Raw genomic sequence first — 27,036 nt, 5'->3', positions numbered from 1 at the left:
TGATGACGAACGTTAAAAGTCGAAAAAAGTTCCGCATGCAGTGGACGTTAGCCTTAACCCAGCAAGTCTGAACTGTACTGGAACATAACGAATCTTAAACTTTAACGGAGGGAAAGACGGTGTAGACATCTTAACGCACACATCAAAGATGTTTTATTGCGGAGATACGACAACACCTTTTCTGCTCGTCTCACTCCAAAATGAGAAACGCTGGCCAGCTGGGCTTTAACATTGTGAAGACAGTTTCACAGGACACCTCTTCCCAAAAACCCAATAAACGCCATTTTCTGCTCCAACGCGTGGGTTTCAACTTTCCTCTCCAGACCCCGAGAGTAGAGTCTTCCTCCCTCAACATGTGATTTATTTAACGTTACAAAACACCGACATTCTGTACAGCGACAATGCAGAAAAAACACAAGGAAACTCCACTGTGATTTCACGACTCAAAGGTGTTGCTCTTTCGATCGTATATATTTCAAATACGAAAATGATCATTGTTTGGTACACAACATTGGGGGGGAAGAAACAGCCCCAGCAGCCATGATACAGTTTTGAGAAACGCCCAACCATGATCGAAACAAACGAGTGAAACGTACCACATGTAGGCTGAACAATCGCCGGATCTTCTTCTTCTTTGTTAAGTACTCGCACTACTCCCTTGTGCTGTCTTCATGTGTAAAGAACGGCTTCACGTCTCTCAGCTGAAGAAGAACCATTGAGAAGAATAGGTCGAGATCCTTCACAGGAAGTGACCATCTGCGCAGGGATTTCAAAATAAAAGTGTCTGATAGACAGATAGATAGTTAGATAGAAACTTTATTCATCCCCAGGGGGAAATTAGTTTGTAGCAGCAGCAATTTACAGAGTAAAATATAACGTATACAATATATACAGTACAATAAAATAACAGAGCAGATAATGAATTTGAAGGAATAGATTAATACAAAATAAGATAAAATAGAATAAAAAAACAGAAATGCACAGTATATACAATGAATAGAGTGGTATTAATTAAATTAACAACTAGTAAACTAAACAAACTGGACAGTAGAGCCAGGATCACCAACAACAAGCAACAACTGTGTAGCATTGTTGTAGTCATGTGAAGGACGATGATCTGGCCCGAGGTGTTTTATTATAAAGTCCAATGTCAGTGGGCAGGAATCTTTTTCTGAATCTGTCCTTGTGACAGCGGAGCTGGATGAGTCTGTTGGAGAAAGTGCTCCTCTGTCCCTGCAGGAGGTGGTGGAGAGGGTGGTCCGGGTTATCCAATATGGATAATAGTTTCTTCAGTGTCCTCCTCTCCACCACCTCTTCCAGATAGTCTTGTTTGCAGCCAATGATGGAGCCGGCCTTCTTAACCAGTTTATGAAGTCTGTTGGTGTCTCCTGTTATGGGAAAATATGTCATAGTCTTTTGCTTTAGGGTTAAAGAATGTAAGTCTTTAAAAGTGCAGGCACCAAACACTTGTTTCAGTAGATGATTCTAGTAAGTTTTGCATCCAGGTGTGTTGTTATCTGTTATCTTGCTATCTGTTATCCTGTGCATTGTTTCTGTCTTCAAGGACGGACACACACAGAGGTCTTGATTACGGTATTTCCTTTATGAGCATTAGCTGAAGGGCATGACCCTCTGCAGGCATATATGATGTGTGATGGTAAAACAGGTTTATTCCGTCTCCGCAATACTGTGACTTAACTCTTTGACCAGGTTACAGTGACATCAAAGGAAGCACCTGGCTGGGTGTATCCATGGTTTATTGTGGGGCAAACTGAGAACAAAGGGATTTGTAAACAGGCCGTAAAGCGCCTTCAGGTTATCGTAAAGACAGGACACTATGCTTCGAAGGAAAACATCTGCCTTGACTTGTTTTTCTTCTTCTGTCGTCTTTGTTTATTCTTGTTTACAAAGCAAGATAACAGCATGCTGGCTGAGCATAAATGTCCATGCATTTGACTGTGTTGTCAGAGCACCTCTTGCAGATGACGGTGATGTATCTGTGAGACTGTGTTCTCTTTGCTTGCAAGCAAATAAATTGACTTTACAAACTTTGATGGTTCATCCAGACTCTGTTTTGTTTTATATTTAGTTGAAAACTTTGACACTCTTCTCCCGACTATTCATAGAAATATTCCACAACACTCCAGCTCCAATGCTGCTCCCCCAGCAGACTACGGTGAAGTAAAGTGCACTGGCCACAACAGGCCGGTAGAACATCTCCAACATCTTGCTGCACACGTTGAAGGATCGAAGTTTCCTCAAGAAGAATAGTCGACTCATCCCCTTCTTGTACACAGCGTTGATGTTGGTCTTCCAGTTCAGTCTGCTGTCGATGGAGACACCCAGGTACTTGTACTCCTCCACCATGTCCACATTCTCTCCCAGAACTCTCAGCGGTTGTGGAGCCGTCGTCTTCCTCCTGAAGTCGACCACCATCTCTCTGGTCTTGGCCACGTCCAGAAGCAGGTGATTTCTACCCGCCCACTCCACAAAGTCATCCACTGCTGCCCTGTACTCCTCCCGTCCGTCCCTTATACACCCGACCACTGCAGAGTCATCAGAGAACTTCGGCAGATGGCATGACACAGAGTTGTACTGGAAGTCAGTGGTGTACAAGGTAAACAGGAAGGGAGACTCTGCGAAAAAACTGTGCGTCAGTGATTAAAACGGGATTTTTACAGATATACAACAGAAATATAGAAATACTTTAGCAATGTCTTTTTTCCACCAAAACAGTTTTATATCGCACTTTAACTTTCCATAATTTCCTTTTTTCCATATCTGGCCCATGTGAAGAGTGAATCCCTCTGAGATGTAGTTATCTGTAGTAAATTTCATCTCCTTGGTTCATGTTAGCAGTGGAAAGTGTTTGCTGCCCCCAAAGGAAGAAAGCTGCTGGTGTGGAGCACCGCCAACAGCCCACTTTGAGTATTACATCTACAAGTTAACAGTCATAACCTCACTGACCTCGATACTTTTATTGGTTGAGTTCGGGATATATGACAATCAGAAAGTTGGTGTTCAATACTCTTAAAGCAATTGTGAGCAAATAAAAAACAACTAGAAAATGCATCATCATTTTCAAAGCACTGGTGAAAATACAGAAATGTGAAACTACCTGCCTTAAAAAAATGTTAGAGTTGGAAGTTAGCTGAAGTTAAACGATTTTATTGTCAAAGTAATAGTAGATAAAGTAGTGGTAGTAGTAATAGTAGCAGTAGTAGTAGACGTAGCAGTAGTAGTAGTAGTTGTTCGAAGATTCGAAGAAAAAAATAGTTGGAATGCAGCTAAATCTGCATTCCAACAAAATGTTAAATACCAAACCAAGCAAATAATCATGAGCCACAAATCTATCTATATGGTACACGTTCATAGTAGATGAAAAGACAGCAGTAGACGGGATGCTATCAAAATTGTTTTTATAAAATGTACTTGAACAGAAATCCTTCTGTATCCTTTCTGTAGACAGATTTACATCACAGCTTCAAGAAATTGACAGTTTTAGTATTTCACATAAATCTACAGAGGCTTTTTCCATTTGAAAAAACAAAATGATCATATAATTAAATGACGATGCAGGTATGGGGTCAGAAAAGGCACTAGTACCATATGATGGGGTAGAACAAGTAAAGAAAAACAATTGAAATACAAACAATGCAATACAATAATCTGTTACCCATTGACTAAAGTTCAGTGTCACGATACCCTCATACAAATTCCAAATGACCGAGGCTCACCACAGAGGAAAAGGAAAGACCAAAAAAAGCTTAAATGTGGCACGAAACAAACATTTTAAAACAAAGCTTCAAGCCATGAATACTGGAACATTTTAGTCAGATCCATCTTTTTGAGGAAAGTTGACCAGTGAACATTTCAAAAGTATGCATTCCTGCAGAACTGAAATAAGTCATCATCTACATTCTCCTCCAACAATATATACATGTTCATAGCCATGAAGGCGGCACCCAGCATCTGTTTAGTGTAAAACAAACCTCTCTCTTGTGTCAACTCTAATATAGAACATTAAGGAACTCGTTCCTGTTAGATAACCATTTCATTTTTGTGAACTCCATAACTGTGTTAGTCAACTGGCACATTTTCTTGCTCTTCTTTGATCAATGTGCTCTCATTGTCCTGCCATGTGGTTCCCATTGAGTATCCCAGGCACCCTGATGCTTCAACTGGGACTAAATACATAACCTCAGTGTCCCATTCAGTTTTTATGGTACTCGCAGTGTTTGGAGATACAGCAGATCCGTGTGGTTCAGCCAGCAAACACTGAAGATTCTCATTTTCTGATTTGAGAAAAGTATATCCAAGGGGTCCTGTCGGTTCACCTGGGACTATGTACTCAACTTTGGCAATGTGTGACTCTGTTTTGACATCATCATAAAGTGGACAACATTGTTCCTCCGTGTCTGGTTCTGGACTCATATTGCCATAACTTGGATCATATTTCTCCTCTTTTATCTGTAGGTTTCCCTGAAGAGGACTGCCACAACCTACATCCACAAGATCATTCCCCGGATCTGTTGGAAACTCAGGGTCCTCATGGAACAGAGTTTTCTCGGTAATTTTGACACCATCGAGAAAATGCACACGAGTTTCATCTGAATGGTATCTCGCTTGTCGCACAACAATACCCTAGTTCGTTTTCTTGCCAGGCGCTTTGCTGGAATACCAGTCATGTTTATTTTTTGCAAACACAAATGGCAGTTGGAAGACCTTGTCTGGGTTTTTCCGAAATTTACGATACCCCTTGACCATGGAGTTGACTTTGGATGCAGTAGCTATTGTAAATTCCCAGCTCCTGTGATGTTGTGAGCTAATATCAAAGTTATAGTCAAGGATGTCATACACAGTGTTTGGCAAATAGCATCCCGTTTTCGTGATTGCAAATGTATGTATCTCAAACACTACAGCTCTCGTCAATTGCTCCAAGTCCAGTTTTTCTTTCTCTCTTGATTTAGACGTCACGTCTAGATCCAAACCCATCTCTATGCAAATGGGAAAACGGCGTACCGATATTTGACTCTGATCAATTTTCTCAGTTTTTTTTACGACACTTGCCAGTGTGTCTATTTTCACTTTTGTTTGCAGTGCCAGCTTTCTTCTTTTGATACTTTCCATCACTTCACTTCCATGCAAAGCCGATGTCGGTTTCTCTTTACTTACAATTTTGGATTGACTGACTGGTAATGGTTGAATGACAAATACTTTATTGAGCCAGGTGAGAAAGCCATCTTCTTGTTTCATCCGACTGTTGCACGGCCACCTGGTACTTACTTCTTGCCCCTGTATGCCAGTGTTGAAGTTGTGTTGAAGGATATCATGAATGATCTTGTGTTTTGTTCCACACAATGTTTTGGCAAAACTAGCCACTTCCCCCATAACCCCGTTTGTCAATACATGCGGGTCAAGCTTTTCTTCTGGTTGGTCTTTGTCCACACACAGGTTCAAACCTATTTCCTTGCAGAGAGGGTATCTGTCCATTATCTTCTCCTCTATTGCTGAGAGGGTAGAGGACGGATCCTTTGCTGGTTCTTGTGCAGTGCAGGTTCCATCGGCAGAGCCTGCATCAGTCATGGTATGTGGACGAGGATGATGCATGTGACCAGAGTCATCTTGATGATGCTTATGATTTCTGACTTGATAGCATTTGGGGCAATATATCACTCTCAAATGGCTTGGTTCTGGTCTGCAATTTTGGTCAGGGAGTTCAAACTTCCTTTTCATTAGAGGAATTCTTTTTCTTCCACATTTCATAACTAGTATTTTCGACATTGTTGAGTTTGTAAAGGCACTGCGACACAGCTCATTGTTGAAATTCAGATGGAAATTATACTCCAGTATCTCTGTGATGAAATGCTTTTGGTCTGATAGTAGGGCTGTGGCAAATGTACCAATTTCAACCATGATGCCATTGGTCAGAAATCTGGGATCAAGATTCTGTTTTACTCCAGATCCTACATCGAAATCGATGCCTAATTTCTTGCATCTGGAGTAAGAATAAAGTGGACAGTGTTCTTCATGTGGTCTTGAGAGGATTTTCTGAATATGATTGGCCCTCAATTGCCACAGCTTTAATTCAAACTCATTTTGGTGTTCTATGTCAGGGGAACTGTTGACATCTTGGTCTATGAATGCAGCCTGGGGTGAATCAGCACTGGCTGCATCTGAATTTGGGTTGTTCTGGGAATCCAGTTTCATGTTTGTTGAGGAGTAATTTATTGAGAAATTGATTTTCTTGAACTCTTTTAAATATGTTGTCAGTTTCCTTTCTTCCAAAATAGCAGGAATTTGTGCAACAATACTTCTGGCATGGTCAGAATCTCCACGTTGCAAATCAAGATCCAAATTGTGTTTTAGGATGTCAACACAAATCTGCTCAAATGTTCCACACGACTTTTCTGCAAAGTTTGTCACTTCATTCATTGCTCCATAGGTCAGTTTGTTGATATCCATTTTCTTATTTGGTCGAGTATTGCTCAAATGTAGTTTGAGACTAATTTCCTTGCAGAAGGGATAAAGATCCACACTCTCCTGTGAAATATGTTCTTTCGTGTCAAACTGTGAATGAGGAGGAAACCTGCAGGCGACATCACACTCCTCCATCCTCGATATGTTGCTGAGTTCAGCGTTGGCACTGCCCACACTCTGAGTTGCCATACTTATTGATGGTATGGGACCATGAAGTTCAACGACCTCTTTTGAGAACTTGACTGCATCTTCACAGTCTTTGAGTCGTCTTACTCTATTCATAATTTCACTTGTGAAAATATGTCTCTGGTGTTCACTCTCCAGGCTGATGTCAAAGTTGTACTCAAGAATCTCCATGATGAAATTCTGTTGGGATGAATTCATTGCGAGGGCAAATTTAGCAATTTCAAGCAGAATAGAATCAGTCAAAGCGTCAACACTGAAGTTTTGCTTTGGACCAAATCCAACGTTGAATTCAAGGCCAAACTTCCTAGACTTATTGAATGGACCGAACTCTGTTGCAGAGAGGATTTGTTTTACACGGTTAGCACGCATCTTCCACATGTTGTTCTCTGTTCCCATTTCCTCGTCTTCCATGTCACATTCGTTTGGTGTATTTTTTAGAGTCTGTGTTTGCTCTTCATCTTCACCAAGCCCACTTTCATCAGGCTGGCTTGCAAACCGTGGTTTCAGAATTGAGTTTACAGTTGGGAAACTAGATGAGGTGTCTGAGCTCAGAGAACGTTTTGGGACTCGTAAGTTATCTTCATTGCCAGAGTTTTCTGAGTCTGTGACTTCTTCTGAGTCAAGATCAGACTCTCCGAGAGGACAAGTGTAGTCGTTCTTTGGATTTGTCTTTGGCGTTTTGTCCTGTGTTTGCAGTCCCAGCTTTCTTTTTTTGATAGTTTCCTTCAATTCACTTCCATGCATGGCACCCTGTTTCCTTTTTCTTACATTTGACAAACGTTGAATAACAAATACTTCATTGAGCCAGGAGAGAAAGCAATCACTGTTTCTCGTCACTCCGCAGAACTGCAATGCAGGATTTACATCTCGACCTTGCATGCCAATGTTGAAGTTGTGTTGAAGGATATCATTAATGATCTGATATTTTATTCCACACAATCTTTTGGCAAAACTAGCCACTTCCCCCATAGTCCAGTGTGTCAATACATGCGGGTCAAGCTTATCTTTTGGTTGGTCTTTGTCCACACATAGGTTTAAATCGATTTCCTTACAGCGAGGGTAGCTGTCAATTATCATCTCCTCTATTGCTGAGAAGGTAGAGGACGGATCCTTTGCTGGTTCTTGTGCAGTGCAGTTTCCATCAGCAGAGCCTGCATCAGTCATGGTATGTGGACGACGATGATGCATGTGACCAGAGTCATCCTGACGATGCTTATGATTTCTGACTTGATAGCATTTGGGGCAATATATCATTCTCAAATGGCTTGGTTCTGGTTTGCAATTTGGGTCAGGGAGTTCAAACTGCCTTTTCATTTGAGGAACACCATATTTTTTTAGCAATTTCTTCCTTTTCATGTTCGTCATTGTTGTGTTTGTAAAGGCACTGCGACAAAGCTCATTGTTGAAATTCAGATGGAAATTATACTCCAGTATCTCTGTGATGAAATGCTTTTGGTCTGATAGTAGGGCTGTGGCAAATGTACCAATTTCAACCATGATGCCATTGGTTAGAAATCTGGGATCAAGATTCTGTTTTACTCCATATCCTACATTGAAATCGATGCCTAATTTCTTGCATCTGGAGTAAGAATAAAGTGGACAGTGTTCTTCATGTGGTGTTGAGAGGATTTTCTGAATATGATTGGCCCTCAATTGCCACAGCTTTAATTCAAACTCATTTTGGTGTTCTATGTCAGGGGAACTGTTAACATCTTGGTCTCTGAATGCAGCCTGGGGTGAATCAGCACTGGCTGCATCTGAATTTGGGTTGTTCTGGGAATCCAGTTTCATGTTTGTTGAGGAGTAATTTATTGAGCAATTGATTTTCTTGAACTCTTTTAAATATGTTGTTAGTTTCCTTTCTTCCAAAATAGCAGGAATTTGTGCAACAATACTTCTGGCATGGTCAGAATCTCCACGTTGCAAATCAAGATCCAAATTGTGTTTTAGGATGTCAACACAAATCTGCTCAAATGTTCCACATGACTTTTCTGCAAAGTTTGTCACTTCAGTCATTGCTCCATAGGTCAGTTTGTTGATATCCATTTTCTTATTTGGTCGAGTATTGTTCACATGTAGTTTGAGACTAATTTCCTTGCAGAAGGGATAAAGATCCACACTCTCCTGTGAAATATGTTCTTTCGTGTCAAACTGTGAATGAGGAGGAAACCTGCAGGCGACATCACACTCCTCCATCCTCGATATGTTGCTGAGTTCAGCGTTGGCACTGCCCACACTCTGAGTTGCCATACTTATTGATGGTACGGGACCATGAACTTCAAAGACCTCTTTTGAGAACTTGACTGCATCTTCACAATCTTTCAGTTGTCTTACTCTGTTCATAATTTCACTTGTGAAAATATGTCTCTGGTGTTCACTCTCCAGGCTGATGTCAAAGTTGTACGCAAGAATCTCCATGATGAAATTCTGTTGGGATGAATTCATTGCGAGGGCAAATTTAGCAATTTCAAGCAGAATAGAATCAGTCAAAGCATCAACACTGAAGTTTTGCTTTGGACCAAATCCAACGTTGAATTCAAGGCCAAACTTCTTGGACCTAGTGAATGAACCGAACTCTGTTGCAGAGAGGATTTGTTTTACACGGTTAGCACGCGTCTTCCACATGTTGTTCTCTGTTCCCATTTCCTCGTCTTCCATGTCACATTCGTTTGGTGTATTTTTTAGAGTCTGTGTTTGCTCCTCATCTTCACCAAGCCCTCTTTCATCAGGCTGGCTTGCAAACCGTGGTTTCAGAATTGAGTTTACAGTTGGTAAACTAGATGAGGTGTCTGAGCTCAGAGAACGTTTTGGGACTCGTAAGTTATCTTCATTGCCAGACTTTTCTGAGTCTGTGACTTCTTCTGATTCAAGATCAGACTCTCCGAGAGGACAAGTGTAGTCGTTCTTTGGATTTGTCTTTGGCGTTTTGTCCTGTGTTTGCAGTCCCAGCTTTCTTTTTTTGATGGTTTCCTTCAATTCAATTCCATGCATGGCACCCTGTTTCCTTTTTCTTACATTTGACAAACGTTGAATAACAAATACTTCATTGAGCCAGGAGAGAAAGCAATCACTGTTTCTCGTCACTCCGCAGAACTGCAATGCAGGATTTACATCTCGACCTTGCATGCCAATGTTGAAGTTGTGTTGAAGGATATCATTAATGAGATGATATTTTATTCCACACAATCTTTTGGCAAAACTAGCCACTTCCCCCATAGTCCAGTGTGTCAATACATGGGGGTCAAGCTTATCTTTTGGTTGGTCTTTGTCCACACATAGGTTTAAATCTATTTCCTTACAGCGAGGGTAGCTGTCCATTATCATCTCCTCTATTGCTGAGAAGGTAGAGGATGGATCCTTTGCTGGTTCTTGTGCAGTGCAGGTTCCATCAGCAGAGCCTGCATCAGTCATGGTATGTGGACGAGGATGATGCATGTGACCAGAGTTATCCTGACGATGCTTATGATTTCTGACTTGATAGCATTTGGGGCAATATATCATTCTCAAACGGCTTGGTTCTGGTTTGCAATTTGGGTCAGGGAGTTCAAACTGCCTTTTCATTTGAGGAACACCATATTTTTTTAGCAATTTCTTCCTTTTCATGTTCATCATTGTTGTGTTTGTAAAGGCACTGCGACAAAGCTCATTGTTGAAATTCAGATGGAAATTATACTCCAGTATCTCTGTGATGAAATGCTTTTGGTCTGATAGTAGGGCTGTGGCAAATGTACCAATTTCAACCATGATGCCATTGGTTAGAAATCTGGGATCAAGATTCTGTTTTACTCCATATCCTACATTGAAATCGATGCCTAATTTCTTGCATCTGGAGTAAGAATAAAGTGGACAGTGTTCTTCATGTGGTCTTGAGAGGATTTTCTGAATATGATTGGCCCTCAATTGCCACAGCTTTAATTCAAACTCATTTTGGTGTTCTATGTCAGGGGAACTGTTGACATCTTGGTCTATGAATGCAGCCTGGGGTGAATCAGCACTGGCTGCATCTGAATTTGGGTTGTTCTGGGAATCCAGTTTCATGTTTGTTGAGGAGTAATTTATTGAGAAATTGATTTTCTTGAACTCTTTTAAATATTTTGTTAGTTTCCTTTCTTCCAAAATAGCAGGAATTTGTGCAACAATACTTCTGGCATGGTCAGAATCTCCACGTTGCAAATCAAGATCCAAATTGTGTTTTAGGATGTCAACACAAATCTGCTCAAAAGTTCCACACGACTTTTCTGCAAAGTTTGTCACTTCAGTCATTGCTCCATAGGTCAGTTTGTTGATATCCAGTTTCTTATTTGGTCGAGTATTGTTCAAATGTAGTTTGAGACTAATTTCCTTGCAGAAGGGATAAAGATCCACACTCTCCTGTGAAATATGTTCTTTAGTGTCAGCCTGTGAATGAGGAGGAAACCTGCAGGCGACATCACACTCCTCCATCCTCGATATGTTGCAGAGTTCAGCGTTGGCACTGCCCACACTCTGAGTTGCCATACTTATTGATGGTATGGGACCATGAAGTTCAAAGACCTCTTTTGAGAACTTGACTGCATCTTCACAATCTTTCAGTTGTCTTACTCTGTTCATAATTTCACTTGTGAAAATATGTCTCTGGTGTTCACTCTCCAGGCTGATGTCAAAGTTGTACTCAAGAATGTCCATGATGAAATTCTGTTGGGATGAATTCATTGCTAGAGCAAATTTTGTAATTTCAAGCAGAATAGAATCAGTCAAAGCATCAACACTGAAGTTTTGCTTTGGACCAAATCCAACGTTGAATTCAAGGGCAAACTTCCTAGACTTATTGAATGGACCGAACTCTGTTGCAGAGAGGATTTGTTTTACACGGTTAGCACGCGTCTTCCACATGTTCTCTGTTCCCATTTCCTCTTCTTCCATGTCACTTTCGTTTGGGCCATCTTTTAGAGTCTGTGTTTGCTCTTCATCGCCACCAAGCCCTCTTTCATCAGGCTGGCTTGCAAACTGAGGGTTCAGATTTGAGTTTACAGTTGATAAACTAGATGAGGTGTCTGAGCTCAGATAATGTTTTGGGATTTGTAATCTGTTATCTTCATTGCCAGAGTTTTCTGAGTCTGAGTCAGCTGAGTCCAGATCAGACTCTCCTAGAGGACAAGTCTGACAATGATCTCCCTCTGATGTTCGAGTGGTACACAATTCAGTGTGATGAGAGATTATGTTTGCCTCCATGTCTTTAGACTGTCCTCTTTTGTTTGCCCTTTTACCTGTTGTTAACAGAGCCCTCTTTTCCCGTTTACTTTTGAAACCAGACTGCCTTCTTTTTGTCACTTCCTTAAACAGAGTCTGCTGGACGTCCATACTGGACAGTGCTGAGCCTCTGGATCCTTTGAAGGGGTTTGTCTGGAAGGAAAACGGCTCACTTTTCAACTCCATGCTGATCCCACTACCCGTGGTGATAAGTCCATCTCTTCTCTTTAGTAGGTGTAATATCCTGAACCAAATTTGATTTGTTTCCCGTTGACTTTTGAGATCAAGTTCAAAATTGTGCTCCAGCACACCCAGAACAATAAGCTTGTAGGATGCAGTCAGTATTTTGGTGAAGTGTACCAATTCTAACATCACGCCCTTTGTCAACAAACCTGGATCTAGACTTTGTTTTGACCCAACATCAAGGTTCAGACCAATTTCTTCACAATAAGGAAACTTAGGGAGAGGACCATCCTCCTTCAGTTCTTCTGCTGACACTTCTCCTGAACACTTAAATTCATCCTTATCACTGTCTTCACCGTGTGCTCCTTCCATCTCTTCCAAGAGACTCTCCGTCTTCATGTATTCTTTGGCTGCTGCTTGTGAAGATGTGTATTCATCTCCATGTTCACCATCAGCAGTATCATCCACCTCCACCTCATAACATTCAGTCTTACCCTCTGCAGATGCCATGTTCAGTCCATTGCTGCTTTTGCGTTCTGGCTTTGATGACGTGTCAAAGAGAGTAAAAACTTCTTTTTTATCTGTAGGTGGTTTCCTGATCAGGTCTTTGACTTTGTGCAGAATTTGAGCAGTAAAAGCAGTCAGTTGTTGCTCATCTTTCAACCCAAGATCAAAATTTCTCTCCAGGATGTTAGTGATAAAATGCCCTTTACTCTTGTATACCGTTTTAGCAAAGTCACAGACCTCAAGTATGACACCATTTGTCACTAATCGTAAGTCCATTTTTTTCTGTGTGTTGGATGTTACATTAAAATCCAATCCTATTCTATTGCTGTGATGGAATGGTTCTACACACCTTGAATGTTCCTTTCCACGCATAATGCGCCACTGCCATACTTTGTTGGAATCCATCTTTTTGTGGTCTTCCAGACTGCGGGTGTCCATGTTGTCCATTACAATGATCTATTCTTTGTCGTCCATGTCTTTCTTTCCTGTATTTAGTTCATGAGGAAAAAAAGGATACATGATCAACAATATATCTTAGCCTGGAGTCATACACAAGTTAAATGTATTCATAAATATCAGACATTTTACACTTACAGGTTCTCAAATGTGAGGATTTGCACTTTTGTCACCATCTTGTTGTGAATTTAATACATTTGGGGTTTGGACTGCTGATCAAAAACTATAAGTCATCACGTCGAGTCTCTGGTTACTTTTGATAGGCATGAGGCAAAATTATTGACATTTTCCTGGCTAAACACTATAAGACCGAAAAAAGTTGCAATAAAGTAACACGCATTTCATTAGAGATGAGATGAAGAGATTTCTCAAGCAGCAATATGCAGGGACTACAGCTAAAGTTAATGGAGGTTGCATTGAGTTTACCGTAAATTCCGGCATATAAGCCGCTACTTTCCCCCCCCACACACTTTGAGACTGCGGCACAACAGCTGCTAGCTGTTGTGCAGTAAAAGTCTGCGGAGGAATCAGCGGTTATTGGAGCGATTAGCGAGCGCCATTAGCAGCCGTAAATGCTATTCAGAGCTACCAGTTACAACAACAGTCATTGCCTCGTTGCTTTTAGATTCTAATGAGAAGACATTCTGCTTCGTTTTACTTCTTCCGTTTGGTAGCCTTGAGAGACCGTAGTCTGTAAGTATGTCTGTATGAAGCATGACAAGATCTACGAAAATATATTATATTCGCTGATGCTAATCGCGGTTAGCATTTCCCCATCGGCGGTAATGTTAAAATTAGCTTAGAAGCTAGCGAGTTGGACATGTTATGATGTTCAGAGAAGAAGAAAACTTTAGTGCTGTTAAAAGCATCTTACCGTTCAACGGGGACACCTGCGGCTTATAGACGAGTGTGGCTTATTTATGGACAACTTCTTTTTTCTTTAAAAAAATTAGCAGGTGCGGCCTACATACAGGTGCGCTCTATAGTCCGGAAATTACGGTAAATATAATGCAGGGGCCGGGGCCTGTCTAAAAGTGCCCCCGCCTCAGAAGCCCCTCGTCCCCCACCACAATGATGACTTGATCCATCCTGAATAGAGGGAGATTAACAGGCTTTTCAAGAGGCAGAAGCTCTGCAAAGCAGCCGGACCAGATAGCTGTTGACATATTTAAACATCTTTGTGTTTTCGTGCGATTGTGATCGACCTCTCCCATCCTGGACACAAACTTAAGTTATTTGCTGGAGTTATTTGGTTCAGTGTAAAAAATAAAAACCGGCGACTGTGTAAAAGGGAATTCTGACTCTCGCCTCACCCCATGGACACTACATGTTAATATTAGAGTAATGTCACCCTATTCTTCAAAGTGAGTTACATTAACCAAATCTTTTGGATTATAATCTTTGTACAATGCAATTATGCTCTGTTATATAGTGATTCCAGCTCGCTACATACCTCGTAAGACAGGATTTAGCTGAGCAAGGAGTTCCTCCAACATGTCTTGCCCACACTGCATACCTGCATCTTAGTTGGACATCCCCCAATCAGCGATGGGATGGCGGTGGTACAATGGTACCCTGAATGAAACAATTTGGAAAAGTTTGCATTAAAAATCTCACTCGGTAAAAGTACAAAAGTATTAGCAGGAACTGTAATAAATGTATGATTAATCCTTAATAAATGTTTCAGAGAGCAAGGAGAGTGTATTTTTTAGGTTTTACAACATTCGTTTTTGGGGAAAAACAATCTACTATCACACATTATCATGTCCTGTTTTACATAAGACATAAAAACATAAGCCATAATGACTTAAATATATAGGAATAAACAGCCCCAGCAGCCATGATACAGTTTTGATAAAAGCACAACCATGATCAAAACAAACGAGTGAAACGTACCAAATGTAGGCTGAACAATCGCCGGATCTTCTTCTTCCTTGTTAACTACTCGCACTACTCCCATGTGCTGTCTTCATGTATAAAGGAAGGCTCCACATCTCTCAACTGAAGAAAAATCGGTCCGGAACATTTACAGGAAGTGACGAAGTACAATCTGCGCAGGGATTTCAAAATAAAAGTGTCTAAAAACTGCGCGTCAGCAATTGAAACGGGATTACAGAAATACAACAGAAATATAGAAATACTTTAGCGATGTCTTTTTTCCACCAAAACAGTTTGGTATAGCACTTTATATATCCGTTAAAACAAATCATCAAAACCATGGCTGTCTTATATTAGATATATAGACAGATAGACAGACAGATAGATAGATAGATGTATACTTTATTCATTTGTTACAAACTTAAATTGAAACATAAAATCAGGGGTATTCAATTAAAACACAGAGGTTTTTACTAAAATTTCCTCCCAGAAAAGGTCCAAACCTACATGTAAATTGTGTCTTCCTATAGCACTCTATTAAATAAATAAAAAACGACATACATTTTCACACCATGTCAACAATATTTGTCAATTTGGAAACTATGATACTGTTAAAATAAAGACGCAATTCAACTTTTATGGCGCTTATGGAAAATAAATAGCTATATCTTTACCAATTAGTTTGTGCAAAATGAAATAAATGTGCACATATCAATGAAAGGTGGTCAGAAAACCCCCAAAACAATGCATGGTTGATATTATTCGCGGGTTTATTCTCATTATTTATCAGACATTGGTCACAGGTCCAGATCTACTGGGATATAACCGTCACTCACAGTCCACCATTGTTGTAGATATTTCCTTCCTTTGTAGAAAATGAATTCAAACTGAGCAAGCCATCACAGTATATTTCAGAAAACACCCAGACACACTTTTTAGCCAATTACTCCACAAGGAAACTTAAATATTTCATTCAACCATACCAAATCAGAAAACAAAACAACAAATTAGGTCTGAATTAGCATTAGTATTAGACGCCACGGACAAGTTGGCATTTTGACACCTTATAATATACATTTTATGTACAGTAAATCATTTATGAGTTATGTTTATATGTTTGTCTGGGTGGAAAAAAGACCCTTGAGATAAAACTGCACACTGCTGCTTGGTTGCATAAAGACTTAAAGCAACGTGAAAATCTATGTATTTATCTTTATTCTCTACGTATCAGTGCTGTGCTAGTTGGGGGTTCTGCTCAGAAGGCTCTGAAAAGCTGGTTCGGCATGTAACCCAGGTGGAGGAAGGAAGACTGGGCTTCTCTCTCGAGGGTCGCCAGCTCCTGGACCGTCGGGGCCAGAGCCTCCACGTGGCCCTTGTAGTTACCGCCTTGGCAAGAGCACGAGGTTTGTTGGTCAAGCAGTGAGTACAACACACGACAACGATAGATGTTTTGATAAGTGTACTGGAAGATTGTTTACTATTCACAAAGCCAGTGTGGCCACAATATGCTCGTACACAGGGGTCCCTGTAGAGCACAACAGAATGACAACGGAACGGAATGACAACCCCCCAACCCAACACACACACACTCATGCCACTCACACCTTATCACTTGCACATATTGACATTCACCTGGAGTCCTCATTTAATTTTGATTTCTCAATGAACATTTGATTTCTATATCTCGGACATGTGGTTTATTTGATTGAAGTAACTTTTTTTGTGTTTAATTCTGTATTTGAAAAGAAACTATCCGTTTTGATTTGATTCATGATGTGTGCGTAAAATACACTTGACTTCAATGAAACGCATTAATTGGTTGAGTTTTGCTTACGTTACATTTTGTAGCCGGGTTAGCAGGCTAGTCGGGTTAGTTCTCTCTCTAACTGTTCGCAGTGATGTTGTTTTATTAAATTGACAGGGTAGAATTTCTATTATTCTCCCGTCTGGAGCCCAACGTGTACTTTAAATAGTTGTGAGAAAAACCTACGCTACAGTGTGTGTGTCAGGTCTCTGTGTGCGTGTCAGTGTGTGTTAAACTGCACTAATTAGCTCATATCAATCACCTGTGTGCCTGCCAGCATCAAAGGTTGCCACAGCGATGTAACTTCAAAGAGACTACAGTTGCACTAGATTTACAGAGTTAAAGCCGAGGTGCACCCATCAAACTACTTTTCAAAAATCTAAAAAATCGTAGCTCCTATTGCTTCGATATCAGACCTTGGGAGGAAGGGCGACTTGATGAACAGATAATGTTGACAATTGTATCTGTAGTGTAAAAAATGTGGCTTTTTTGGTAATCTAGAAATGGTGTACGATTTTCTGTGCAAGATTATTTTAGTCAGAATTAATTATGGGTCTTTATGGAGCAGATAGTTGGACTTTCAGGCTGCTGTTGCCAAATGTGTAAGTCTGTTGGATTCCATAGTAATATGTCTGCGACCAGGACAAGATTAGCTACATTTAGTCCAAAAATGATGGCTGAAGAGTGAAAATTGCGGGATTGGTGGCAAATTTTAAATGTTTTTTTCGCAGGATTCTGGAGCTCCTCTACACTCTAGCAATAGCTTCACTTGCTCTGAGCTGCGCAATACACACCCATTATAAAGTCAGAAAAGGTCTAAAAAGATGATCAAAAGTTGAATAAAGATTAGACGAAAAAAATAGTTGGAATGCAGCTGAATCAGCAGTCCAACAAAATGTTAAATACCAAACCAAGCAAATCTATCTATATGGTACACGTTCATAGTAGATGAAAAGACAGCGGTAGACGGGATGCTATGAAAATAGTTTTTATAAATGTACTTGAACAGAAATCCTTCTGTATCCTTTCTGTAGACAGATTTACATCACAGCTTCAAGAAATTGACAGTTTTAGTATTTTACATAAATCTACAGAGGCTTTTTCCATTTGAAAAAACATAATAGAATTAAATGACGATGCAGGTATGGGGTCAGAAAAGGTACTAGTACCATATGACGGGGTAGAACAAGTAAAGAAAAATAATTGAAATACAAACAATGCGATACAATAATCTGTTACCCATTGAGTAAAGTTCAGTGTCAAGATACCCTCATACAAATTCCAAATGACCGAGGCTCACCACCGAGGAAAAGGAAAGACTAAAAAGCTTAAATGTCCAAGTGTGGCACAAAAACATTTTAAAACAAAGCTTCAAGCCATGAATACTGACACTGGAACATTTGAGTCAGATCCATCTTTTTGAGGAAGGTTGACCTGTGAACATTTCAAAAGTATGCATTCCTGCAGAACTGAAATAAGTCATCATCTACATTCTCCTCCATATATACATCACAGCTTCAAGATCTACATATATTCATTTGCATAGCAATGAAGGCGGCACCCAGCATCTGTTTAGTGTAAAACAAACCTCTCTCTTGTGTCAACTCCAACATAGAACATTAAGGAAGTCGGTCCCGTTAGACAACCACTTCATTTTTGTGAACTCCATTACTGTGTTAGTCAACTGGCACATTTTCTTGCTCTTCTTTGATCAACGGGGGCACATTTTCTTGCTCTTCTTTGATCAATGGGGTCACATTTTCTTGCTCTTCTTTGATCAACGGGGGCACATTTTCTTGCTCTTCTTTGATCAACGGGGGCACATTTTCTTGCTCTTCTTTGATCAATGTGCTCTCATTGCCCTGACCTGTGGTTCCCATTGAGTATCCCAGGTACCTTGCTGGGACTAAATACACAACCTCAGTGTTCCATTCAGTTTTTATGGTACTCGCAGTATTTGGAGATACAGCAGATCCTTGTGGTTCAGCCGGCAAACACTCAAGCTTCTCATTGTCTGATTTGAGAAAAGTATATCCAAGGGGTCCTGTAGGTTCACCTGGGACTATGTACTCAACTTCGGCAATGTGTGACTCTGTTTTGACATCATCATAAAGTGGATAACATTGTTCCTCCGTGTCTGGTTCTGGACTCATATTGCCATAACGTGGATCATATTTCTCCTCTTTTATCTGTAAGTTTCCCTGAAGAGGACTGCGACAACCTACATCCACTAGATCATTCCCCAGATCTGTTGGGAACTCAGGGTCCTCATGGAACAGAGTTTTCTCGTTAATTTTGGCACCATCGAGTAAATGCACACGACCTTCAACTGAAAGATATCTCGCTTGTCTCACAAAATGACCCTGGTTCGTCTTCTTGCCAGGCGCTTCACTGGAATACCCGTCACGTTTCTTTTTAGTAAACACAAATGGCAGTTGGAAGACCTCGTCTGGGTCATTTTGATATTTACGATACCCCTTGACCATGGAGTTGACTTTGGATGCAGTAGCTGTTGTAAATTCCCAGCTCCTGTGATGTTGTGAGCTAATATCAAAGTTATAGTCAAGGATGTCATACACAGTGTGTGGCAAATGGCATTTACTTTTCGTGACTGCAAATTTATGTATCTCAAACACTACAGCTCTCGTCAATTGCTCCAAGTCCAGTTTTTCTTTCTCTCTTGATTTAGACGTCACGTCTAGATCCAAACCCATCTCTATGCAAATTGGATAACGGCGTACCGATACTTCACTCCGATCAATTTTCTCTGTTTTTTTTAAGACACTTGCCAGTGTGTCTTTTGTTTGCAGTGCCAGCTTTCTTCTTTTAATACTTTCCATCACTTCACTTCCATGCAAAGCCGCTGTCGGTTTCTCTTTACTTACAATTTTAGATTGACTGCTAGGTAATGGTTGAATGACAAATACTTTATTGTGCCAGGTGAAAAAGCCATCTTTTTGTTTCATCCGTTTGTTGTACGGCCACCTGGTACTTACTTCTTGCCCCTGCATGCCAGTGTTGAAGTTGTGTTGAAGGATTTCATTGATGATCTTGGGTCTTGTTCCACACAATCTTCTGGCAAAACAAGCCAGTTCACCCATAACCCCGTTTGTCAATACATGCGGGTCAAGCTTTTCTTTTGGTTGGTCTTTGTCCACACACAGGTTTAAACCTATTTCCTTACAGCGAAGGTAGCTGTCCATTATCATCTCATCTATTGCTGAGAGAGTAGAGGACGGATCCTTTGCTGGTTCTTGTGCAGTGCAGTTTCCATCAGCAGAGCCTGCGTCAGTCATGGTATGTGGACGAGGATGATGCATGTGACCAGAGTCATCCTGACGATGCTTATGATTTCTGACTTGATCGCATTTGGGGCAATATATCATTCTGAAATGGCTTGGTTCTGGTCTGCAATTTGGGTCAGGGAGTTTAAACTGCTTTTTCATTTGAGGACAATATTTTTTCATCCATTTCTTACGGCCCATGTTCTTCATAGTTGTCTTTGTAAAGGTACTGCGAGATAGCTCATTGTTGAAATTCAGATGAAAATTATACTCAAGTACCTCTGTGATGAAATGCCTTTGGGCTGATAGTAGGTCTGTGGCAAATGTGTGAAGTTCAACGATGATGCCATTGGTTAGCAATTTGGGATCAAGGTTCTGTTTTACTCCAGATCCTACATCGAAATCGATGCCTAATTTCTTGCATCTGGAGAAGGAATAAAGTGGACAGTGTTCTTCATGAGGTCTTGAGAGGATTTGCTGAATATGATTGGCCCGCAATTGCCACAGCTTTAATTTGAGCTCATTTTGGTGTTCTATGTCAAGGGAACTGTCTACGTCTTGATTTATGAATGCAGTCTGGGAAGAATCAGCACCAGCTGCATCAGAATTTGTGTTGTTCTGGGAATCCTGTTTCACGTTTGTTGAGCTTTGCTTCTTGTTGCATAAAAAGCCTAAAAAAAGTATAGGCTTTATAACATTCCTTTTCTCCGGTATAGCAGGAATTCGTGCAACAATACTTCTGGCATGGTCAGAAGCTCCACGTTGCAAATCAAGATCCAAATTGTGTTTTAGGATGTCAACACAAATCTGCTCAAATGTTCCACACAACTTCTCTGTAAAGTTTGTCACTTCAGTCATTGCTCCATAGGTCAGTTTGTTGATATCCATTTTCTTTTTTGGTCGAGTATTGTTCAAATGTAGTTTCAGACAAATTTCCTTGCAGAAGGGATAAAGATCCACACCCTCTTGTGAAATATGTTCTTTCGTGTCAGCTTGTGACTGAGGAGTTAACCCGCAGGAGACATCACACTCCATTTTCAAAATGCTGCTGAGTTCAGCGTTGGCACTGCCCACACTCTGAGTTGCCATACTTATTGATGGTATGGGACCATGAAGTTCAAAGACCTCTTTTGAGAACTTGACTGCATCTTCACAGTCTTTCAGTTGTCTTACTCTATTCATAATTTTACTTGTGAAAATATTTCTCTGGTATTCACTCTCCAGGCTGATGTCAAAGTTGTACTCAAGAATGTCCATGATGAAATTCTGTTGGGATGAATTCATTGCGAGGGCAAATTTAGCAATGTAATGCAGAATATAATCAGGAAGAGAGTCAACACTGAAGTTTCGCTTTGGATCAAATCCAATGTTGAATTTAAGGCCAATCATCTTGGACATAGTGAATGAACCGAACTCTAATGCAGAGAGGATTTGTTTTACACGGTTAGCACGCATCTTCCACATGTTCTCTGTTCCCATTTCCTCTTCTTCCATGTCACTTTCATTTGGTGCATCTTTTAGAGTCCGTGTTTGCTCTTCATTGCCACCAAGCCCTCTTTCATCAGGTTTGCTTGCAAACCGTGGGTTCAAATTTGAGTTTACAGTTGATAAACTAGATGAGGTGTCTGAGCTCAGAGGACAATGTTTTGGGACTCGTAAGTTATCTTCATTGCCAGAGTTTTCTGAGTCTAGATCAGACTCTCCTAGAGGACAAGTGTAGTCATCCTCTTGTGCCATTTCTTCTCGTTCCATGTCACACACAGATTTGTTCATAAGCTTCAAGTCCAGTTTTTCTTTCTCTCGTGGTGTCAAACTATTTTCCGTGAAAATGGGAAAGCGGTTTTCTTTACTTGGAGAATTTGTCTTCGGCGTTTTCTCCTGTGTTTGCAGTGCCAGCTTTCTTTTTTTGATAGTTTCCTTCAATTCACTTCCGTGCATAGCAGCTGCCCGTTTCAGTTTACTTACATGTCCAGGTTGTGTGTGAGACAAATGTTGAATAACGAATACTTTATTGAGCCAGGAGAGCAAGCAATCACTTTGTTTCGTCACTCCGCAGAACTGCAATGCAGGATTTACATCTCGTTCCTGCATGTCAATGTTAAAGTTGTGTTGAAGGATTTCATTAAGGATCTTGTGTTTTGTTCCACACAATTTTTTGGCATAATGAGCCACTTCCCCCATAACCCCGCTCGTCAATACATGTGGGTCAATTTTTTCTTTTGGTTGGTCTTTGTCCACACACAGGTTCAAACCTATTTCCTTGCAGAGAGGGTATCTGTCCATTATCATCTCCTCTATTGCTGAGACAGCAGAGGACGGATCCTTTGCTGGTTCTTGTGCAGTGCAGTTTCCATCAGCAGAGCCTGCATCAGTCATGGTACCTGGACGCTGCATGTGACCAGAGTCAGGGTTATCCTGACGATGCTTATGATTTCTAACTTGATCGCATTTGGGGCAATATATCACTCTCACATGGCTTGGTCCTGGTCTAGATTTTGGGTCAGGGAGTTCAAACTGCCTTTTCATTTGACGAACACCACATTTTTCGACCAATTTCTTACTTCTCATCTTCATCATCGTTTTGTTTGTAAAGGCACTGCGACACAGCTCATTGTTGAAATTCAGATGGAAATTATACTCTAGTATCTCTGTGATGAAATGCTTTTGGGCTGATAGTAGGGCTGTGGCAAATGTACCAAGTTCAACCATGATGCCATTGGTTAGAAATCTGGGATCAAGATTCTGTTTTACTCCAGATCCTACATCGAAATCAATGCCTAATTTCTTGCATCTGGAGTAAGAATAAAGTGGACAGTGTTCTTCATGTGGTCTTGAGAGGATTTGCTGAATATGATTGGCCCGCAATTGCCACAGCTTTAATTCAAACTCATTTTGGTGTTCTATGTCAGGGGAACTGTTAACATCTTGGTCTATGAATGCAGCCTGGGGTGAATCAGCACCAGCTGCATCTGAATATGGGTTGTACTGGGAATCCAGTTTCACATTTGTTGAGGAGTCATTTGTTGAGTAATTGATCTTCTTGAACTCTTTTAAATATGTTTTTAGTTTGCTTTCTTCCAACATAGCAGGAATTCGTGCAACAATACTTCTGGCATGGTCAGAATCTCCACGTTGCAAATCAAGATCCAAATTGTGTTTTAGGATGTCAACACAAATCTGCTCAAATGTTCCACACACCTTTTCTGCAAAGTTTGTCACTTCAGTCATTGCTCCATAGGTCAGTTTGTTGATATCCAGTTTCTTACTTGGTCGAGTATTGTTCACATGTAGTTTGAGACTAATTTCCTTGCAGAAGGGATAAAGATCAACACTCTCCTGTGAAATATGTTCTTTAGTGTCGGCCTGTGAATGAGGAGGAAACCCACAGGAGACATCACACTCCTCCATCCTCGATATGCTGCCGAGTTCAGCGTTGGCACTGCCCACACTCTGAGTTGCCATACTTATTGATGGTATGGGACCATGAACTTCAAAGACCTCTTTTGAGAACTTGACTGCATCTTCACAAACTTTTAGTTGTCTTACTCTGTTCATAATTTTACTTGTGAAAATATTTCTCTGGTGTTCACTCTCCAGGCTGATGTCAAAGTTGTACTCAAGAATCTCCATGATGAAATTCTGTTGGGATGAATTCATTGCGAGGGCAAATTTAGCAATTTCAAGCAGAATATAATCAGGAAGCGAGTCAACACTGAAGTTTTGCTTTGGACCAAATCCAACGTTGAATTCAAGGCCAAACGTCTTGGACTTATTGAATGGACCGAACTCTAATGCAGAGAGGATTTGTTTTCCACGGTTTGCACGCATCTTCCACATGTTCTCTCCCATTTCCTCTTCTTCCATGTCACTCTCATTTGGTCCATCTTTTGGAGACTGTGTTTGCTCTTCATCTTCACCAAGCTCTCTCTCATCAGGCTGGCTTTGTAATATGTTATCTTCATTGCCAGAGTTTTCTGAGTCTTTGAGTTCAGCTGAGTCTAGATCAGACTCTCCTAGAGGACAAGTGTGGTCGTTCTCCGTTCCCATTTCTTCCTGTTCTCTGTCACATTCATTGCCAGTGTAGGAGTCCAGATCAAACTCTGATAGAGGACAAGTTTGACAATGATCTCCCTCTGATGTTCGAGTGGTACTCAATTCAGTGTGATGAGAGATTATGTTTGTCTCCATGTCTTTAGACTGTCCTCTGTTTGCCCTTTCACCTGTTGTTAACAGAGCCCTCTTTTCCCGTTTACTTTTGAAACCAGACTGCCTTCTTTTTGTCACTTCCTTAAACAGAGTCTGCTGGACGTCCATACTGGACAGTGCTGAGCCTCTGGATCCTTTGAAGGAGTTTGTCTGGAAGGAAAACGGCTCACTTTTCAACTCCATGCTGATCCCACTACCCGTGGTGATAAGTCCATCTCTTCTCTTTAGTAGGTGTAATATCCTGAACCAAATTTGATTTGTTTCCCGTTGACTGTTGAGATCAAGTTCAAAATTGTGCTCCAGCACACCCAGAACAATAAGCTTGTGGGATGCAGTCAGTATTTTGGTGAAGTGTACCAATTCTAACATCACGCCCTTTGTCAACAAACCTGGATCTAGACTTTGTTTTGACCCAACATCAAGGTTCAGACCAATTTCTTCACAATAAGGAAACTTAGGGAGAGGACCATCCTCCTTCAGTTCTTCTGCTGACACTTCTCCTGAACACTTAAATTCATCCTTATCACTGTCTTCACCGTGTGCTCCTTCCATCTCTTCCAAGAGACTCTCCGTCTTCATGTATTCGTTGGCTGCTGCTTGTGAAGATGTGTATTCATCTCCATGTTCACCATCAGCAGTATCATCCACCTCCACCTCATAACATTCAGTCTTACCCTCTGCAGATGCCATGTTCAGTCCATTGTTGCTTTTGCGTTCTGGCTTTGATGACGTGTCAAAGAGAGTAAAAACTTCTTTTTTATCTGTAGGTTTCCTGATCAGGTCTTTGACTTTGTGCAGAATTTGAGCAGTAAAAGCAGTCAGTTGTTGCTCATCTTTCAACCCAAGATCAAAATTTCTCTCCAGAATGTTAGTGATAAAATGCCCTTTACTCTCGTTTACCGTTTTAGCAAAGTCACAGACCTCAAGTATGACACCATTTGTCACTAATCGTAAGTCCATTTTTTTCTGTGTGTTGGATGTTACATTAAAATCCAATCCTATTCTATTGCTGTGATGGAATGGTTCTAGACCCCTTGAATGTTCCTTTCCACGCATAATGCGCCACTGCCATACTTTGTTGGAATCCATCTTTTTGTGGTCTTCCAGACTGCGGGTGTCCATGTTGTCCATTCTTGTTGTCTATTCTTTGTCGTCCATGTCTTTCTTTCCTGTATTTAGTTCATGAGGAAAAAAAGGATACATGATCAACAATATATCTTAGCCTGGAGTCATACACAAGTTAAATGTATTCATAAATATCAGACATTTTACACTTACAGGTTCTCAAATGTGAGGATTTGCACTTTTGTCACCATCTTGTTGTGAATTTAATACATTTGGGTTTTGGACTGCTGATCAAAAAACACAAGTCATCACGTCGAGTCTCTGGTTACTTGTGATAGGCATTAGGCAAAATCATTGACACTTTCCTGGCTAAATGATTGATCATTCTATCTAAACACTAAAATACTAATGCCGAAAAAAGTTGCAATAAAGGGACGAGCATTTCTTTAGAGATGAGGTGAAGGGATTTCTCAAGCAGCAATATGCAAGGGCTACAGCTAAAGTCAACAGAGGGTGCATTGAGTTTAAATATGATGCAGGGGCCGGAGCCTGGGCCTGTCCAAAACCGGGAGATTAACAGGCTTTTCAAGCGACAGAAGCTGTCTCTGCTGTTGACATCTTTAAAACCTCTTGTGTTTTTCTCTGACTGTGGCCTGGACACAAACTTGCATTATTTGCTGGTGTTATTTGGTTCAGTGCAAAAAAGAAAAACAGGCGACCTTCTTTACGATAGTGTTGTGGAATCTCTGTGAAAAAGGAAATTCTGACTCTCGCCTCACCCCATGTTAATATTAGAGTAAAGTCTCCCTATCCTTCAAATTGAGTTACATGAACCACATCTTTTGGATTATAATCTGTTCTGTGGTGATTTCAGCTCGCTATTTACCTAATAAGACAGGATTTAGCTTAGCAAGGAGTTCCTCCAACATGTCTTGCCCACACTGCATACCTGCATCTTAGTTGGACATCCCCCAATCAGCGATGGGACGGCGGTGGTACAGTGGTACCCTGAATGAAACAATTTTGAAAAGTTTGTTAGCGCATGCCCTCCAAAAATAGACACAGCAGAGTTGAACAGCGGTGGACGAAGCATTCAGATATAGTAATACTACAGTGTAGACACACTGTTACAAGTTACGGTCCGCATTAAAAATCTCATGAGGTTTGATGAATTAGCATGTATACTAGTGTTGTCACATTACCACAGGGACAAATTGACATAACATTGAGGGCATAAAATCTTAGATTTTTATTGTAATAATAGAAAATTCCGCAAAATATTATATATATATATATATATATATATATATATATATATATATATAAATAAATATTTAATATATATATATATATATTATATATATATACACACATACACACACATACATATATATATAAACATATACATACATACATATATATATAAATATAAATATAAAACAACGTTTGCCCAGGTTCCCGCAGAGACAGACACCTGCTGGTCTTTGAAGGGACATGGGGGAGCCTCGAAACAGTGAAATAGTAAAACAGCATAGGCGTGTTCATGGTCCACAAAGGTAACAAAGGTCATCCACAGGTCAGAGGGTGCCTTGTAACAGACACAAGATCTGCACCTGCAAGCACAAGCACCTGTAATGTAAAAACATAATCTACAAAGTAACAAATTTGAATCAATTTGAGTTGGGAGGGTGGTGGGGGGGTTCATAACATAATAAAGGTACCTGAGCTGCCCTTTCAGTGACTGACATCATGGCAGCA

At 40.6% G+C, this 27,036-nt stretch overlaps 1 long non-coding RNA gene across 1 annotated transcript; it reads right to left on the bottom strand.

Annotated features, from left to right (window-relative positions):
• Nucleotides 1-12,948: 12,948 nt before the first annotated feature.
• On the bottom strand, nucleotides 12,949-15,063 carry LOC306793322. Its single transcript, XR_013772875.1, has 3 exons — nucleotides 14,938-15,063; nucleotides 14,495-14,616; nucleotides 12,949-13,070 (listed from the first exon to the last, which is right to left on the bottom strand). It is a non-coding gene; the product is annotated as an uncharacterized lncRNA (long non-coding RNA).
• Between the last annotated feature and the right edge of the window lie 11,973 nt (nucleotides 15,064-27,036).

This window comes from Melanostigma gelatinosum (genome assembly GCF_949748355.1).
Source record: "Melanostigma gelatinosum genome assembly, chromosome: 19".
Lineage (NCBI taxonomy): Eukaryota > Metazoa > Chordata > Actinopteri > Perciformes > Zoarcidae > Melanostigma > Melanostigma gelatinosum.
This window is presented reverse-complemented; position numbering and strand designations above follow the sequence as displayed.